This window comes from Babylonia areolata, chromosome 1 (genome assembly GCF_041734735.1).
Source record: "Babylonia areolata isolate BAREFJ2019XMU chromosome 1, ASM4173473v1, whole genome shotgun sequence".
Taxonomy (NCBI): Eukaryota; Metazoa; Mollusca; class Gastropoda; order Neogastropoda; family Buccinidae; genus Babylonia; species Babylonia areolata.
This window is the reverse complement of record NC_134876.1, coordinates 37,733,878-37,752,130: the sequence shown is the minus strand read 5'-3', so window position 1 is coordinate 37,752,130 and position 18,253 is coordinate 37,733,878. Positions and strand designations below refer to the sequence as shown.

The 18,253-nt window shown below is 49.2% G+C and overlaps 1 protein-coding gene across 1 annotated transcript in view; it reads right to left on the bottom strand.

Annotated features, from left to right (window-relative positions):
• Window positions 1–18,253, bottom strand: part of LOC143282660 (serine/threonine-protein phosphatase 6 catalytic subunit) — a 114,289-nt gene that overhangs the window by 45,953 nt on the left and 50,083 nt on the right. The window lies entirely within an intron of this gene.

Here is an 18,253-nt window from a genome sequence, read left to right as displayed (position 1 = left end):
TGGCCAGCAGGTCTGCCCTTTCGTTACCACGAATGCCAACATGTCCAGGAACCCAGGCCAACACAACCTCATATCCTTTCTTTGTTATGAGAGTAAAAGCTTCGTAGAATTCCAGCAGTTTGGGTGAGTCAGATTCCTGCAGGCGATCGCCTCCAGGGCTGACAAGGAGTTGGAAAAGATCATGAATCTCTTTTGTTTCGAAGAGAGAACCATTTTTACCATCAGAACCAGTGCCATCAGTTCCGCAGTGTACACTGAGCTGTCAGACAGGATGTGTTCCATTGAGGGCTGGTCAGGAAAGGTGGGACAGAACGCAGATGCAGCAACTCCGTCCTCTGACTTGGAACCATCAGTGAAGATTCTTTGGAAAGTGAGAAATTTGTGGCAGAGTTCTGAAAAGTAAGTTCTGTAGGCCAGTGAACTAGTGGAGTCTTCATGGTATGAGGCCAGATCGAATCGGACCTCAGGTGTTCTAAAGGTCCATGGAGGGCTGTCGGGGAACTTGGAGAAGTCTGAGATGCCACCGACATCCAGATCGGCATTTTCTATGTGTAGCTGAATCAAGAGGAGGGATGCAGTTTGGGTTGTCTTCAAATTTCTTGTTGAAGGGGTTGTTGAATACAACGTCGTAAGCAGGGTTTGTAGGTTCCGAAAACAGTTTCAAGTAATAGTTTAGGGTCAGCTTCAGTCTGTGGTTGGAGAGAGGCGGTTCCCCCGCCTCTGCATTCAGGCTGTGCACAGGGGTGGTGCGGAATGCACCTAAGCTGAGACGGAGCCCTTGGTGGTGTATAGGGTCCAGCAGTTTCAGGTAAGACGGTCTGGCCGAGCCGTATACTACACTTCCGTAATCCAGTTTGGACCAGACCAGGGCTCTACAGAGGTGGAAGAGAGTTCTCTTATCAGCACCCCAGTCCGTGTGTGCCACAACTCGGATGATGTTCAGGGCTTTTTGACAAGATATTTTCAACTGTTTGATATGGCTGAGGAAGTTCAGCTTCTGATCAAAAACGACCCCTAAAAATTTGGCTTCCTTGACCGCCGGGATGGTGGATTTTCCCAGACGGATTTCAGGGTCCGGATAGAATCTGCCAAAGTTATGAAAATGAATACACTCAGTTTTGGAGGACAAAAAGGTGAAACCATTCTCCTCTGCCCAACACTGAATTTTGTCCACACAGAGCTGAAGCCGTCGCTGGATGCTGGCATACGTGCTGCCAGTTGCATACAGGGCGAAATCGTCCACAAACAGTGAACTGTCCAATCCCTTCTGAACTGACTGAACAATGTTGTTAATTTTGATGCTGAAGAGAGCTGGCAACAGAATGCTCCCTTGCGGAACACCCAGCTCCTGCTCGTGAATATCGGACAGGGTGGTGCCGACCCTCACCTGGAATTGTCTGTCTTGCAAGAAGTTGTGGATGAACTGGGGTAAGTGTCCTCGGAAGCCGAGCTTATGCAGGTCCGAGAGGATTCCAAATTTCCAGGTGGTATTGTAAGCTTTCTCTAAGTCAAAAAATATGGCCACCACATGCTGTTTGTTTACAAAGGCATTCCTTACAGTGGTTTCCAGACGAACCAGATGGTCAACAGCAGATCGATGCTTGCGGAAACCGCACTGTTCTTTCGCCAGAAGGCCGTCGGTCTCTAGTTTCCACATCAGGTGGAGGGCTCGCCTGTTCTACTGTCTGTGTGCTGCGATGGCCTGTTGTGCAACTACCACAGAAGCGATGCCTTTTGAGCCATCATCCCGCAGGCGTGCGACGTCTCTCAGGTAGAAGTCGATGAAGGTAGCAGGGTTTTTCCAGTAGGCAGCATCCATGATGTCTTGCAGCCGTGTTGAGTGCGCTAAAGCAAGAGAACAGGACCATGCTCTGACTTCATGTGCTCTGGCTGAGGAGGCATCAAGTCTCAATCCTACATCTGCATACGCGCCTTTAATCGCATTGACTATCCATCGAGACAGAGACGTCTTGCTAATGTCACGCGGATTGTCCAGGTTCCAGCTAATGAAGAGGCGTCGTTTGGACGATCGGAAGGGACACGACCTTTTAAGGTATATGCGCAGGGCCCTGACCGGGCAGAGGAATCTGTCCTCGTCGTCATGGGCCAGTATAGAGGAGAGCAGTTTGATGAAAAGAATGGGAGAGGGTGTACTGGGAGTTTGATTTTTGGCAAGAAATTCAGGGAGGAATCCGAGATAGATCCGTCTGGCTCAAAGGCTATATCTTGTGTGATGCCACTGAGGGCATGAATCTCACTACACTGCCTGCCCGAGGCAAGTGAGATGAGAAAGAGTGTCTTCATGGAGAGTAGCTTGAAAGGAGCTATAGCAAGGGGTTCGAAAGGGGCCTTGCGGAGGTATTGTAGGACCAGAAAAAGGTCCCAAGAAGGGGTCCAGAGGGATTTACGTGCGTGACTGAGGGAAGCCCCTCGAACCAGTGCCCTGAGCAGGGGGTCATCTGAGAAAGAGGGCCCACTTGCCGAAGAGTGGAGCTGATTGCGGCGCGATGAACTCGTACTGTGGAGGCAGAGAGGCCTTTGGAGGAGGAGAGGAAGGCAAGAAAGTTGGCGAGATCCATATTGGATGGGTGCGTGGGATTGACTGAGTGGGTTGAGCACCAGGAGAGCCAGCGGTTCCAGTGTGCAGAGTAAACACCTTGAGTGCCTTTGCGATGTGACCTGCACACAAGGTCAGCTGTGTCATCGGAGGCGCCTAGTGCTGACAGAGATTCCAGCACAGTAGCCAGGCATGTAGGTTGAGAACCTCTGGGTTTCCTTGGGGAATGCCCGAGCGGGGCTGGACTAGGGAGTGTCTGCCGATGTGAAGACGGAGTGGGGGAACGTGAGTGAGGTGGAGAAGGTTGGGGAACCACGGCTGTGCTGGCCAGTGTGGTGCAATGAGAATCAAGGTGGCACTCTCCAACCTTGCCTTTCTGAGGACTTTTCCCATGATGGAAAGTGGGGGGAAGGCGTACCCCGAAAGTTTGGACCAGCTGATCGATAGGGCGTCTATGGCTCAGGTCTGCGGGTCTGGGACTGGGGAGACGTATGTTGGAATGCGGAAGTTGAATCTTGTGGCGAAGAGATCCACCTGTGGTTTGTGCTAATGGTCCCAGATCGGCTGAAGAGTTGAGTGTGACAGGGTCCACTCTGTTTGGAGCACGGTGTGGGATCTGCTGAGGTAATCTGCTAGAATGTTGAGCTTGCCTGGGACATGTCGTGCTGTCAGGTGGATGCTGTGCTCTTGACACCAGAGGAGGACTGTCTCCGCATGCAGGGACAGCTGGTGTGAGTGAGCTCCCCCCTGTTTGTTCAGATAACATGCTACCGTCGTGTTGTCCGTGCATAGCATGATCGACCTGTGCAAAACGTGGGGGAGGAAGTGCTGGAGGGCGAGGAAGACCGCCTCCAGCTCCAGTTTGTTGATGTGCCACAACTGCTGTTGTGGGTTCCAAGTCCCCGACACTGTGTGGTTGTCCATGTGGGCACCCCAGCCCATGTTGGAGGCATCTGTGTACAATTCTGCATCCGGTGTTGGGTTCGAGATTGGAACCCCGGCCTTGAGCCATTGCATGTCCATCCAGCGTTGGGTCGACTGTGAGAACCATGTGCCCAGAGGTATACGGGTGTCCCATGCCTGTGAAGACTGGAACCACCTGTCCTGGAAGTGACGCTGAAATGGGCGTTTGTGTAGTCTCCTTAGTGGAACTAGTGCAGCAAGGGACTCCATGAAGCCTAGCAGAGAGGCAAGTTCCCTGGCAGACGACGAGGTTGCCTGTGATAGCTGAGAGAGGAGACTGTAGCCTGTGGAGGCGAGGCATGGCCGGACGTGTGGTCATTGATATTGAATCGATCGCCATACCCAGGAATTTGAACTGCTGAGAGGGCTCCAGTTCCAATTTTTCTGCATTCATGAGAAAGCCCAGCGATTGGCACTGGTTCCTGACAAGGTTCAGGTGGTGCTGGCAGAGGGCCCTGCTCTCCGCAAGGATCAACCAGTCGTCTAGATAGACCCTCAGACGTATGCCCTTGCTCCTGAGGGCTAGGCATAGTTCCCTGACCACCCTGGTGAAGACCCAGGGGGCTGGCACAAGGTCAAATGGAAGGGCTCTGGACTGGAAGGACTTGCCGTCCAATGAGAAGCGGAGCCACTTGCAGTCCCTGGGGTGAATCAGGATATGGAAGTATGCGTCTGTGAGGTCTATGGAGACTGCCCAGTCACCTTGCCTAATGGAGTCCCTGATTGACATGGGTGTTTCTATGCAGAATGGTTTGTACTGGAAGTACTTGTTTAGATGGGAAAGGTCTAGGACTGGCCGCCATCCACCGGAGGCTTTGGGGACAATGAAGATGCGGCTGAAGAGGCCTGGTGACAGAGGAGGAGCTTCCTCTATGGCCTCTTTGTGGAGAAGATAAAGGATTTCATCCCGCAGGGCTGAGCGGGCCGCGTCGCCCTGGGGGGGTGGGGGGGGGGAGGGAGGATGAGAGAGGGTGAGAGGTGCCTTGGAGGAGAGCCATGGTAGGTGAAACCCCGACCCTATCACCCGGAGGACCCACTCGCATGCTGGAAGAGACAGCCACGCTGGCATGCTGGAGTTGGCTGTCGGCCTGTGTGGAGGCCGAACTGAATACTGCTGACACCTGTACACCCTGGGTTGCCCCCTGGGTTGCACTCTGGCATTTGAGGGGGAAGGCTGATGTGAACGTGGCCTGAAGGTGGCAACATTGCTGCGCCTGAAGGAATATGGCTGATGCTGCGGAGCGTGCCGCAAGTGTGCTGAAGTGCGGAGAGGGCCAGCGCCAAGAGCAAGGTCCCTACGCAAGTCTACGTGCCATTTTATGGCCGCAGTGGGAAAGCCCTGACCGAAGAAGGAACCATCGGTGAGGGTAAGTGCTCTGAGGGAAGTGTGTTCTGGCGGAGAGCGCACACATGTGGACTGGTCAAGCACAGCATCCCTCCTGGCCAAAATTATATTCATATAGGCCTGTGCTTGCATGCCCGCAGAACGCACGAGAAGCTGGCTGATCTGCTGGACGAAAGGGGAGAAAACTGTAATGCAAGGCCCGGAAGGAAGCTTTCCATGGCAGCGGTCGATTCTAAAGAAGATCTGAGAGCTTCCTCCAGATCCATGAGGAATTTGTCATGTACTGTTACTCTGCAATTGTCATGCAAGTTTTGCAGGAGGAGTAGGAGGTCCTCATGAGAAAGAGGAAGTGGTTTTTGAGGAATAGGGCCCGGAGCTAAAAGTGGAGGTTTTGAAGTCGTTTGGGGCGGAGTTTTCAGGAACTTCCCTCGGCCCATTGCAGCTGGAAAATTTGGAACAGAGTCAGAGGGGGCATCACTGATGGGTTGGCCCCTGATGCATGCCAATGTGTTCTGCAGGGCCTCAACTACCATGGTCGATTGAGTAAGAGCATAGTGAGGGGCATGGGAGGATCTCTGGATGCCCATAATCTCCATAGCACCACAGGTTAGAGGCGTGCCCGGTGCGCGAATGGTCTGCACCCTATCTGGAGAGTAGGAAGCTAGGAGGGCTAGTGCTTCTTGAAAGGAAACCAGCTGATTATCTTCCCCAGGTGGTTTCTCTGTATCAGTGTCCCCCTCAGAAAATGTCTCTCCTATGGCATAGGATGATAGGTCAGGCTGTGTGCTGGGCATATGACCAGGCTGCTGGGAGGTGGTCGTGGAGGGTGGAAGCGGATTTGCTGCAGCAGAAGAATGAGCAGTGGTAGAAGGTGTGGCACCAGGAAGCAGAGTGGTGCATAATTGATGCAGCAAGTTGACAATGAGTTGCTGGTTGTTTGGTTGAGCAGCTTGCTGATCCGCCTTTAGTGAGTGGGAAACAGGTGCAACCAGCTGTATGGCTGATGGTGTCATCATCGCATAGCTTGTAAAGGCCGAGCACACACCTGCACTGAAGGCGAGGGGCGATGTCGGTGCAAGGGAAGTAACTGCAGCAGTGAGCGGAAAGGGCGCCAAAGCAGGAGTTGCCTCCCTTGGATCGGCTGCTCGGGACAAGGGGGAGGGCACACACGTATGGGCGAGCGTGTCCCCTAGTGGTCCACCTTCCTCCCTACACATGGGGAGGGCATCCCTAAGCGCCTCGGTCACTATAGGATCTGAGACGGAAGAGGCATGCCGATGTCACGGCCGCCGCCATGGACGCATTGCACATAGGGCCCTGTCTAGCATGCGGATCCAAAGCCAGTGTGTGTTGTTTTCCCAATGGGATTGTGGCACATTCCATTGTTGATATTGTGGGAGTTGCCAAAGAGAGGAGATCGACTCTGGCACTGCCGACTGGCAGGACCGAGAAAACGCAGATCGCGTCGAGTCCGTTCGCGGATGAAAAAGAATATTGTCAATGGTACCACTGACCTGAGTATGGGGTAACGAACCCCTGGAAGTTGACAGAGGAGACATCGGAGGCAGTCGGGGCCTGGAGTCAACCGGAGGTAGTGGAGGAAGTGGAGGCGGCGGGTTGGTGTTGTTTAGAGAGCCCAAAGTAGAGGGCCCAGAGTGTCCGTGAATCGATTGTGATCGCGCCTTAATTTTAGCCCGATCGCCCAAACAAGCCACATAATTATGCGACCTGGTTGAAGACATAATTAGACGAACAACAAGGACACCAAAGAATCGATAGACAGATAGAAAATATGAAAAAACTTAGCTGTATGCAGTGCACAGGAACAGGTGTCGAGATGGCTGCCAGAAAAAGAGGGTACTAGCCAGCGGGCCGAAGGGGTTACCTACTTCTGGGAGGTTATCGGCCGTAATTACGTTAGTTTTCTCCACATAGGCGGGTAGTAGTTTGCACAGGACAGGAATGTCAGAACCCTGCCGGAGTCTGCACTAGTTGGGTCACAGTTAAGTATGTGTAACAAAAGTAAAAGTTTTCCATTTGCTCCCTTGTTTAGTGTAATGTATATTACTTAATGAGGGGCAGGGGGAGGGGGTGTACTCTTCTGTAACCTGTAAAAGAGGCCTAGTCTTCAGAGACATGGGAGTGGGTTGTTACAGATTTTCCTGTTTCCCACCCTTCCGTGCCACTGCCTTCGACAGATGTCCAGGACACAAGTCTGGAGCGGTCCTCGTTCCCCTTCCACCGTGTCCACCCCAAAACTTCCTTACTCCCGCTCCAACTCCACACTTCCAATGTACCCTTTCCCACTTTCCCATTGTCCCTCTCGTCCCGACCTTCAACAGCCATTGAAACTGCAAGCATCATCCGTCTTCAGCTGTATGGATGAGTCTGAACTCTGGCAGCGTAGTTGAGCAGAACTGGCGCTGCAGTTGACTGTGAAATTGTTGAATTGTGCTGTGGTTAGACAGAGGTTACAAATTTGAATGCTTTGTTTTGTGGCGTTTATTTATTTATGTATTTTTCTATGACAACAGTAAAAAGAGAACGAGCTGAACTCTTCTGTCTCTGTGTTTGTGTTGTCAGAACGTTAGCTAGTCTGGGAAGGGGTGGGGGTTCATGGGCAACCCCTTACGGGTTGTGACAATAGTAGAGATACAGGGTATTTAGGTTAGTTAGGGTGGGGGAGGGTGTGACGTCTTGTTTGTTTTCCATCACTGTTTTTTGTTTTTTCAAAGACTGTTACTGACTGATTGTTCAGTTCCTTTTCAACTGTGTTCTGAGTACACTGGTGGTGTTGCTTGTTAGCTAGATTAAATTGTTTTGCTTGATCAATCAACCACTGAACGTATTCACTTTTCTTTAGATTTTGGTTCTGTCACCCTGACCAGTGGTGAGCTTCCCTTAATCCGTCATATGACAGATCTTTTTTTTTAATTTATTTTTTATCATTACTTTAATCAACTGACACGTTTCTTTGACAGAAAGGTGGTATGGGTTATTTCCCTTGATTTGTTTTGCGAGTAAAGTTTCAAGTAGTCCTTTGTGCGTGTTCTGTGTTGCCATTTACCCTGAGTTGTTGGGTTCTGGTCTGGGGCCAGAGGCATTTTCTCGTTCAGGCACTGTCATATACCGTTAGCTTTTTGCCCAGTTGGATGGCACCCTGATGTGAGGACGGTTTTTTCCTCCAGGTGGCCAAATTCTGTTGTCGGTGTTTCTGTGTCGCCATTCACCCTATTATGGGTTCTGGTCGTAGGACCAGAGGCGTTCTTTTGGTTCAGTTCTGTCTTGTGCATGTCTCTGGGAGTCACCCTTCACCTACCTTTTTGACTGTCAATAGATATTGAATAACTTTATTTTCAACATGTATCATTTTGTTTTCAACAGATATTTCATTTTTAACTGTTAAATGTGGATATTGCTGATTAATTCAATTGTCTCTATTGAAATGGGATCAAATTAACTTAATTTTCTTTTGTACTTAAATGCCACTTTTATTTTTACGAGCCTTTAACTTTCCCGTAGGATCAGCGTCAACAGTTCAGCACTGCAATGCAATGCCTTTTGTCCCTGTATGGACTTTCACGACATGGAAGTGGGATGTCTGTTGTGTCAAATGTCTTGTCATTCATTGTGATTGTTTTATGTGTTGCAAATTTAGAATTTGAACTTGTGTGGGGGGTTTATTACAACTCATGACAATCATGTGCAGAGCTCTGTTTCATACGTGCCCTTCCCCACTTACTCTCCCCAGCTTGCCTGTCATTTTGTGTGTGTAATTCCCTGCTTTACGTTTATTTCGTGCAATCGTGGAGTCTTGTTTGTGCGTTTGTGCCACTGCTGAGCAGATGTTCAAGTTTCTCATGTCAGTGTCAAGTTTCGAGGCTTTGTGCCCTCGGCCTTCTTTGAGGAAAGTTGTGCCGTGTTTTGGGCTGGGGCTTTTTGCCCAGTTGGCACCCTCAAGTGAGGATTGTTTTTCCTCCGGGTGGCCATGTATCTTTGTTCTGTGTGCTCCAGTTCAGAGGGAGTGCCCTGCTGGATGTGTCGTCTTTTTTTTAAATTTCCAGCGTCTGGGTAGTAGTACCCGGTTGGCAGGTGAGTGTCACTAATGAATTAGTTATCTGTTGTAGTTTGTCCTTGTCAGTTAGCTGTTACAAGTGCTGTCTCTTTGTTTGTCATGTACTGTTAAGATGCAAGATGGGGCATTTGATTTTTGTTCATTGGGATGTGAAGGCAAATGCTTGCTTTATTTTCCTCTTGTGATGGTATTTTAAACATAACTTTTTGAAGTATGGAAATGCTGTGATTCGTTTCATATATCTATAGAATTCCTGCAACTGAGAAATGAGTTAACGTTTTCCTTGTGTACCCTTTTACTATTATTGTAAGAATGTTTCTATTTTCGTTATGTTCACAAGGTCAAATTATCATTGATAAATGTTTTCTAAACTATCATGTTTTTTTCCCTAGTTCTTTCAATGTCTTATGTACAATATCTTTCAGAAAATGTGTTCACTAGTGAATCTGAATTGCGGGGGGTGTCAAACAGAATTTCATAACGATACTTTTAATTGCCGTTTCAATGTGGTTAAAGCTTTTGTTTATCACTTTGTTTTGTGTTCATTGAGGGGGGCAGGGGTAATCCCACCAGAAGGGTGATGAAATTTATGCAGTTTTCAGCATCCTACTTCCTGTGCCATTTGTCCTTCTGCCTGTGTCGGCCGGGGCATTGGTGCTGCAGTTGTCTGTTGTCTGCTGTTTTCCCCGCTGCCCTCTTCTTGTCACTGTCATCGTGCACCTACTTTCATCGTCCTCGTTTTCTTCAGTGTTCATCGTCCACGTCATCATTTGTTTTGTTGTGTTTTTTTTCATCTGGTGTTGTGCGGAGTGTTTCAGTTTTTTTGTTTATCAACTGTCCTGTGAGTGCACAACATTCTTCAGACTGGTTTTCGCTGGACGGTTGTGTCAAGTTTTGGGTGTTTTTTTTTTTTGGTGTTTATTTATTTATCCTACAGCTCATTGAGTGTAACTGTACTGTGGCTGGGATTATGGTTATTGTTTTATTAATCAAGTTTATGTGTGTGATTGAATACAATGTATGTGACCTTTGAATTATTTTAGTCTGTGTCTGTGTTGTCTGGGTGTTAGTGCTGGGTTGGGTTGGGGTTTCTAGTCCGCTCTCTTATAGGGCATGACAGAGTCGGAAAAGATCATGAAGCTCTTTTGTTTTGAAAAGAGAACCATTTTTACCACCAGAACCAGTGTGGTCAGTTCCGCAGTGTACACAAAGCTGTCAGATAGGATGTGTTCCATTGAGGGCTGGTAAGGAAAGGCGGGACAGAATGCAGATGCAGTGACTCCGTCCTCCAACTTGGAACCGTCAGTGAAGATTTTTTGAAATGTGGGGAATCTGTGAATTTCCGAAAAGTAAGTTCTGTAGGCCAGTGAACTGGTGGTCTTTACGGTACGAGGCCAGATTGAATCGGACCTCAGGTGTTTTAAAGGTCCATGGCGGGCTGTCAGGGAACTTGGAGAAATCTGAGATGCCACCGACATCCAGATCAGCATTTTCCATGTGTGGCTGAATGCGGAGTCCAAGAGGAGGGATGCAGTTTGGGTTGTCTTCAAATTTCTTGTTGAAGGGGTTGTTGAAGACACTATCATAAGCAGGGTTTTTGGGTTCAGAAAACAGTTTCAATAAGTAGTTCAGGGTCAGCTTCAATACACGGTTGGAGAGAGGCGGTTCCCCCGCCTCTGCGTACAAGCTGTGCACAGGCGTGGTGCAGAATGCACCTAAGCTGAGACGGAGCCCTTGGTGGTGTATCAGGTCCAGCAGTTTCAGGTAAGACGGTCTGGCTGAGCCGTACACTACACACCCGTAATCCAGTTTGGGCCGGACCAGGGCTCTGTAGAGGTGCAAGAGTGTTCTCTTATCAGTGCCCCAGTCTGTGTGTGCCACGACTCAGATGATATTCAGAGCTTTTTGGCAGGATGTTTTCAGCTGTTTGATGTGGCTGAGGAGGTTCAGGATCTGATCGGAAACGACCACCAGAAATTTGGCTTCCTTGACCGCCGGGATGGTGGATTTTTCCGGACAGATTTTAGGGTTCTGATAACACTGACGAAAGTTGTGAAAATGGATACACTGAGTTTTAGTGGATGAAAAGGTGAAACCGTTCTCTGCCTAACACTCAATTTTGTCTATGCAGAGCTGGAACCATCGCTGGATGCTGGCATACGTGCTGCCAGTTACGTACTGGGCGAAATCGTCCACAAACAGCAAACTGTCCGATCCCTTCTGAACCGACTGGACGATGTCGTTTATCTTGATGCTGAAGAGAGCCAGCGATAGAATGCTCCCTTGCGGAACACCCAGCTCCTGCTCGTGAATGTCGGGACAGGGTGGTGCTGACCCTCACCTGGAATTGTCTGTCTTGCAAGAAATTGTGGATAAACTGGGGCAAGTGTCCTCAGAAGCCGAGCTTGTGCAGATCTGAGAGGATTCCAAATTTCCAGGTAGTATGGTAGGCTTTCTCTAAATCCAAAAATATGGCCACCACATGCTTTTTGTTGACAAAAGCGTTCCTCACTGTGGTTTCCAGACGGACCAGATGGTCAACGGTAGACCGATGCTTGTCGAGACCGCACTGTTCTTTCTCCTTAACTCACTCGGGACGACAAGTTTTCTCCCTTGCTTTTCCCCACAGACGGCCCATTTGTAAGGGTTTGGAAAAAAAATTACAAAAAATACAAAATACAGAGTAAGAAAATGTAACTTTCAGAACTGGTTTATTACGTGTTGAGCTATTACATAAAAAACGTTGCCGTCGCTGCCTTGTTCGCTTCACAACATTTTGAGAAGAGCCCGTTTTGCTAACAGGCTGGCACATGAGCAGACGACCAGTCAGTGACTTTGTCAGCGTGTGTGCGAGACGGGCCACATGTGGCAGGCTGACCAATCATACCATTCGATTGTGGAGTGACCCAGAATAGCGCACTCTGCTTGGCTAATCACAAAATCACGTGTACAGCGTGTGATGGATTTTTATTTCTTGAAAATGCTATTCCATTCCGTCATCTGAAACCGAATACATTTTATGTAGGAATGCTCATGCATTCCTTCGTCCGGAGAGAGTTAAGGCCGTCGGTCTCTAGTATCCATATCAGTCTATCGTTGACCATCTTCTCCATCAGTTTGCAGATTCAGCGGGTCAGTGCTAATGGGCGGTAGTTGGAGGGGTTCAAGGGGTCTTTTCCTGGTTTTGGCACAGGGATTACAAGGGCTTTCCACCAAGAGGGTGGAAAAAAGCCTGTGGTCCACATCTGGTTGTAGACTTTGTGTAGAGTTTTCAGACAGGTTTTGGGATGTTCTAAAAGTGTATAGTCAACCTCGTCCATTCCTGGAGAGGAATCTGTGCAGGTCTGAAGGGCAGATTTTAACTCCTTCAGAGTGAAGAGGTTGTAGCTCTCTGTGTTTGCCAGAAGAGAAATTGCAGGGCATTCTTTTTTTTAGGTTTTTGGTTTTGAGAAAAAGAGCAGATTTGTTGGCAGATCCAGAGTTCAGTTCTATTGTGGAGGTTAGCAAATTAGCAACTGCCTTCTTCCCTGTGATCAGTGCGTCTGAGAGTTTGAGATGGTGAAAAGTTGGACAGACGTTTTTACCTTTGATTTTTTTTAAAAACCCTCCTCACTTTCTTCTTGGGAGTGTTGGAGGTTAAGAAAGAGCAAAAATCTCTCCCATGATTTTCACTGGCTCTTTTTAAAAACAAATCTGGCTTTCACCAAAACATATCTGGCTTTTGCCCTCAGCTGCTGATGGGATCGAATGCTGTCGGTCTCTGGTCTCCGAAAGACGTGCCATTGCGCTCTCTTCTGGGACTTTCAGGCGTTCCGACATTCAGCATTGAACCAGTGCGTTCTTGGCATCTGAGGTTTGGAGGTAGACCATGGGACAGCTGCTTTGGCGCATTCTAAAATTATCCTTGCCAGAGTGTCAGCAGGATCTCCACTTTGCAAGACTTCTTGCCGTTCCACTCTTATCTTCATAGTAAAAATTCCCCAGCTGGTTTTGTCGTAGTTCAGGCGGTCAGGCAGAGAGTCACCTTCCACATCTGTGGAACGGAGGACAACAGGAAAGTGGTCACTCCCGTGCAAATCGTCGTCCACTTTCCACTCGTAGTCCAGGACCAACGATGGATCACAGACCGACAAATCTAGACACGAGCGCTTCCCAGAAGACAGATGAAGGTAAGTGAGTGACTTGTCGTTTAGACAACACAGGTCCATATCAGAGAAAAGGTTTTCCAAAAGACCTCGGGCTGATGTCACCTCACTACCCCAGAGCAGGACGTGGCCACTGAAGTCGCCCAACAGTGAAAATGGTCGTGGGAGCTGGTTGACAAGGTTCAAGAGGTCCAGCCTCAGAGCACAGACAGAAGGAGGAGGATAGAGTGAACAGACAGTGATGGTTTTCTTTAGTGTGACTCTGACTGCCACCGCCTGTAAAGGTGTGTTTAAAGAAATGGTACTATATAAAAGGGACTTGTGTAAAAACAGAGCTACGCCTCCTTTCAATCCCTCCTGCTTAGGTTGAGCGGGTTTCAAAATTGAGTTAAAACCTGAGAGAGATAAAATCTTGCCATCTCTTTGCAGAGTTTCTTGCAGCACCAGCACTGAAGGTTTCAAAGAACGACAAAGCAACTGGAGTTCCTGAAGGTCAGCATAAAAACCATGAATGTTCCAATGAACGATCGCCACAAAAAAGTTAAAAATGTAGCAGCAAACTAATCCATCGCTACCTCCAGCTCCTCTGCTTGCGATGGTCCCAGGTCAGACAGGACTGCAAGTCTGTGTTTTGTGTTAATTACAGCCCTGTCTGATTCTGGCCGAGCTAATATATCCACCACCTCAGCTCAACCCGGCCCTGTCAAGATCGCAACCTTCCCCTCCTTGGGTTTTAGAGGTGGGGGGCGGTTTCTGGGCACTCCCACCAGCCCGAGGGGCCAGCTGATGAGAGGTGGGACAAGGGGGCTGGGGGGGATGGGAGGCAGACACCATGCCTCCATCTGAGGCTTCCCCCCCTGCCCAGCAGTCCCTGAGGACCGCCGTACAGGATGGGAAGGGGTGGATACAGCACCTCCACCCGAGGCCAAAGGTTTCACCAATGTCGGTACAATGTCTGTTTGTGTCCCTGTGGACACCATCTGGACCGCAACATCCAGAATCCTGGGTCTGACGCCAGAAGCATACGACAGTCCTGCATTCGGCAAAATAACCTCCACTAACTCACAGACTTCAAAGAATGGAAGTTTCCTCTCCGTCTTCACCCTCTGGATCTCCTCTTTTTTCCAGGTGGGGCAGTCTTTAGATGAAGACGGGTGGCTGCCTTCGCAGTTGACGCTGGACTGACGCATTCGCCCTAGTGAACAGCCTTTGAACAGGTGCCACACACCTCTTCCTCCTTGCAGTGGTCTCACACACGGCTGAACTTCTAGCACTTGAAGCACTGTAGTGGGGATGCCACATACAAAGTCATGCTCACCTGCATGTACCCAACTCTTATGTCTCTAGGGACATTCAGACAGCAGAAGGTGAGGAAAAATGCGTTGGTCAGGACTCTGTCCGACCCTTTGTGTACCGTCACCCTGTAGACGTCTGTCACTCCCTGAGAGGACAGCTCGCTCTTAATTTCCGCCTCAGACACTCCTCTCAGATCAGGGCATCTAATGACCCCTTTTGAGCAGTTCAGCCCTTTGTGAGGGGAGACCTTCACCGCCCGATTCACAAATGTAATGGCTTTCTGCAGAAGCTGTGACTGCTTCTTTGATATAGTCTCCATTAAGAAAGAACTGTTCCTCAGCCTCTTGATGGTTTTCAAAGCACCGGCCAAACACCGAAAGCCTTTTTGGATGGCGAAGGGGCTGAGAGCTGAAAAGGGCTTGTCAAGATCAGCGCCCTCCACCACAAGCCATGACGGCCAAAATCCAGAGGACTCTCGGACCTCCGAATTGGAGTCGGAGTCACTCTCCGTTCCTGGTCTCCACCTCTTCTCAAATTTTGGGGGGTGGGTGTTTGAGTGGTAGCCATGGTTTATAGTTCTATGATTTATCCCTCCCTTACCCAACCACCATCCGGTCCAACTTAGGGGCCAGGATCAAGGGAACATCAGCTTGACCCCTTCCAGCTTTCGGGAGGGACATACGACCAACAGTATAGCTCTAACCCAATCCCCCCCGATCATGCCCAGCTCCAAGGAACAGAAAACTGAGCACTGCGGGGGTTACCTCAGTTAGCCTCTGAACTGCCAGTCTTGATCCAGCCCCATGTACGGTAGCTGATTGACACACACGGATCAATGTGTGCCGCCTGTCTTAGGAGAGGTCCAAGCTAAAGGGACGTGTTGAGAGCAGTGTGCTCTCTCAATCCCCAGGATCTCATTCCCCTTCATCACAGGTCGTGCCGCACAGCAAGCATGGCAGGCCTGAAGAAGGCTGCAGAGAAAAAAAAGAATGAGGAAAAGGAGGCTTGATGGGAAGCTGAAGACAGAAAAGAAGCGGGAAAAAGAAGAGAGAATAGCGAAAGGGACAGTGGGTCACTTTTAGTTTGGGCCTCACTCACGACCTGTTCGGCATGGGAAGCCCTATCAGGTGGATCAGCACAGAAACCACCACATATTCAGCCTGAACAGCTACAATGGCTATGAAGGCTGTCAATTACGACCTGGGACTACAGCAGTATACCCTAAGAAGCACTGATGCCCCCGCCAACATAGCTCGCTCAATCACTGGCCACTAAGCCTCCCAACCATGACAAGGTAGTGACCCCCCCACCCCCCTGGGAGAGGGATAAGCCAGCCTGAACCCCTCCAGGGCCTGGGAGGTCCTTTTGCTTAAGTTGAGTGGGTTCAAAAATTGCACTAAAACACGAAAGAGTTAAAATCTTGCCATCTCTCTGTAGTTTCCTGCACTGAAGGTTTAAAAGAATGACAAAGCAACTTTAGTTCTTCAAAATTAGCATTAAGAACCATGGATGTTATTTAAAACTGCATTAAAGCCCGAAAGAGTTAAAATCTTGCCATCTCTGTGCAGAGTTTCCTGCAGAGCCAGCACTGAGGGTTTAAAAGAATGACAAAGCAATTGGAGTTAAAAACCGATGTTCCACTGAATGATAGCCATAAAAAGTTAAGATAAAACTGTAGCACCTTCTAAGTACTTTGTCCATCTCTGCCTCCTGCTCCTCTACTTGGAATGGCCCACTGTCAGACAAGACCAAAAAGTGAATATCTGTGCTTATTTCTGCTTCTTCCATGTCTGTGTCTGGCCGAGCCAAAACATCCACAACCTCAACCCTCCTTGACCCCGCTCAGCCTGCAGGCTTTACCTTCTTATTTGGTTTTGGAGTGGAGGGGGAGGTGTCTGGGCACTCCTGCCAGCCTGAGGGGCCAGCTGACAAGAGGAGGGATAAGAGGGGGAATGACAGGTAGATACCATGCCTCTGCCAGAGGCTTACACCCCTACTCAGCAGCCCCTGAGGACTGCCGTGCTGGATGGGAACGGGTGGATACAGTGTGTCGCGTGCGACAGTGTAGCATTGAAAAAAAAAAGAAGGAAGGAATTTGGGTCAACTTGACCCCTCGAATACGTCATGATTTTCGCTGTTTGCTTTGTTTTGTTTTTTCTTGTTCCCTTCTTTCTTTCTTTATTTCTATGCGTGCGTGCACATGTGCGTGTGTACGCGCGAATGAGCGTGTGCTCCTTCCCTCCCTCTAGTCAGCTCAGGTTGATGTTTTCTTTTTCTCGTGCATGCATATCTGCCGGTTGTTTAGCTCAACTACAAGTTTGATAAGGACAATTCATACGGAATCTACCTCGATGGGTCAGATCAACTGGGGAAGAACAGTGTGTTTTGCGGGCTTCGCGCCGACAGCCAAGAGTTTCACTTCGACTTGGCTCTAAACACGAACCTGTTGTCCGACGATTTTGTTGTGGGGTACTGGGGCGGAAATGGAAGCATGCATCGCAGCAAGGAATTGTGGGACCGGAAGAGGGGAGGGACCAACGGTCGTCAACGCCGCACTAGTCACTGTTCCTGCTCCATTCGTTTTGGAGTGAGGGGTTGTTTTTTGTTACCGATTCAGTTCGGGTTTGGGGCCTCCAGTGCCACTACATTTCCTGGGTTCATGTCCGACCAGGAGGTCTGGAATTACGTCCTAGTTCCAGGGATTTAATCTCCCGTATTATTTTTTTTCACGAGCTCTTGAGCTCTGAAGAGTGGTCCGCCGTTGTCCTGGACATCCACATCCTTCCCTGCACCCGTGATACCCTGAGACTGTCACAGGGGTGTCCCCAACGTATACAACAATCGCCGCTTTACACCTCCCTGTCTACAGAAAGACTAGAACTCCCAGTGGTCGCCTGCATCGTGCGTTGTTTGTGACAAGGACCTGTGTGTTCGGAACTAATGCAAGTCGTACATGGACGGTAGAGGATGCGTGTGTATGTGTGAGAGCAGTGCATAAGAGGGGTGAGTGTACGTGTTCGAGCGAATGTGATTTACTCATTTATTTTCCCTCATTCCCACTTATGATGTGGCGATTTGAATTAGCGGGTTAGTAAGTTTGGGGAGTGGAGGGGGGATTAAGGGAAATAGTTAGGCCCCACTGCTGTTTTGGTTGTCAGTATATCCGTGTGAGTGAGTGAATGAAGTGTGGTATTGTATACAAATTCTTGGTGTTGGCTGTATTTAATTGAGCGTGCGAGGATCCGGAGACCCATTTTTTCTTAAATTTTCTTTTATTAGATTGCGCGGGGCCTGTCGGGTTGTAGGTGGGTCCTCAACCTCGACCGGTAACGTGACACAGTGCCTCCACCCAAGGCCGACGACCTGACTGTCTGAACTGGTCTGTCTGCATCACTGTGGACGCTGTTTGGACAGCAAAGCTGACAAGCTTGGATCGTACCAGTTCAGCATTCCAAGGTCCCATCTTTGGCAAAGTAGCCTCCACAATCTTTCTTGCCTCAGAAATAGGTATCTTCTTCTCTGTATTCACCCTTTGGATCAAAGGAGCAATCTTTAGAAGAAGACGGGTGGCTTCCTCTGCAGCCGACGCAAAGGGTTGGACTGTGACATACACGCCTCTTCCTCTGTGCAGTGATCTTGCACATGCCAGAACTTCTGGCACTTGAAACACCAGAAAGGGGAAGGCACATGCAAAGACACGCTCACCTGCAGGTAGCCAACTCTGATGTCTTTTGGAATGGTAGGACAACAGAAGGTGAGGAAGTAGGTGTTAGTCGGGCCGATGTCTGACCCCTTACATACCATCACTCTGTACACATCAGTGACCCATTGAAATGACAGCTCCTTCTTGATTTCAGTTTAACAGATCCCCT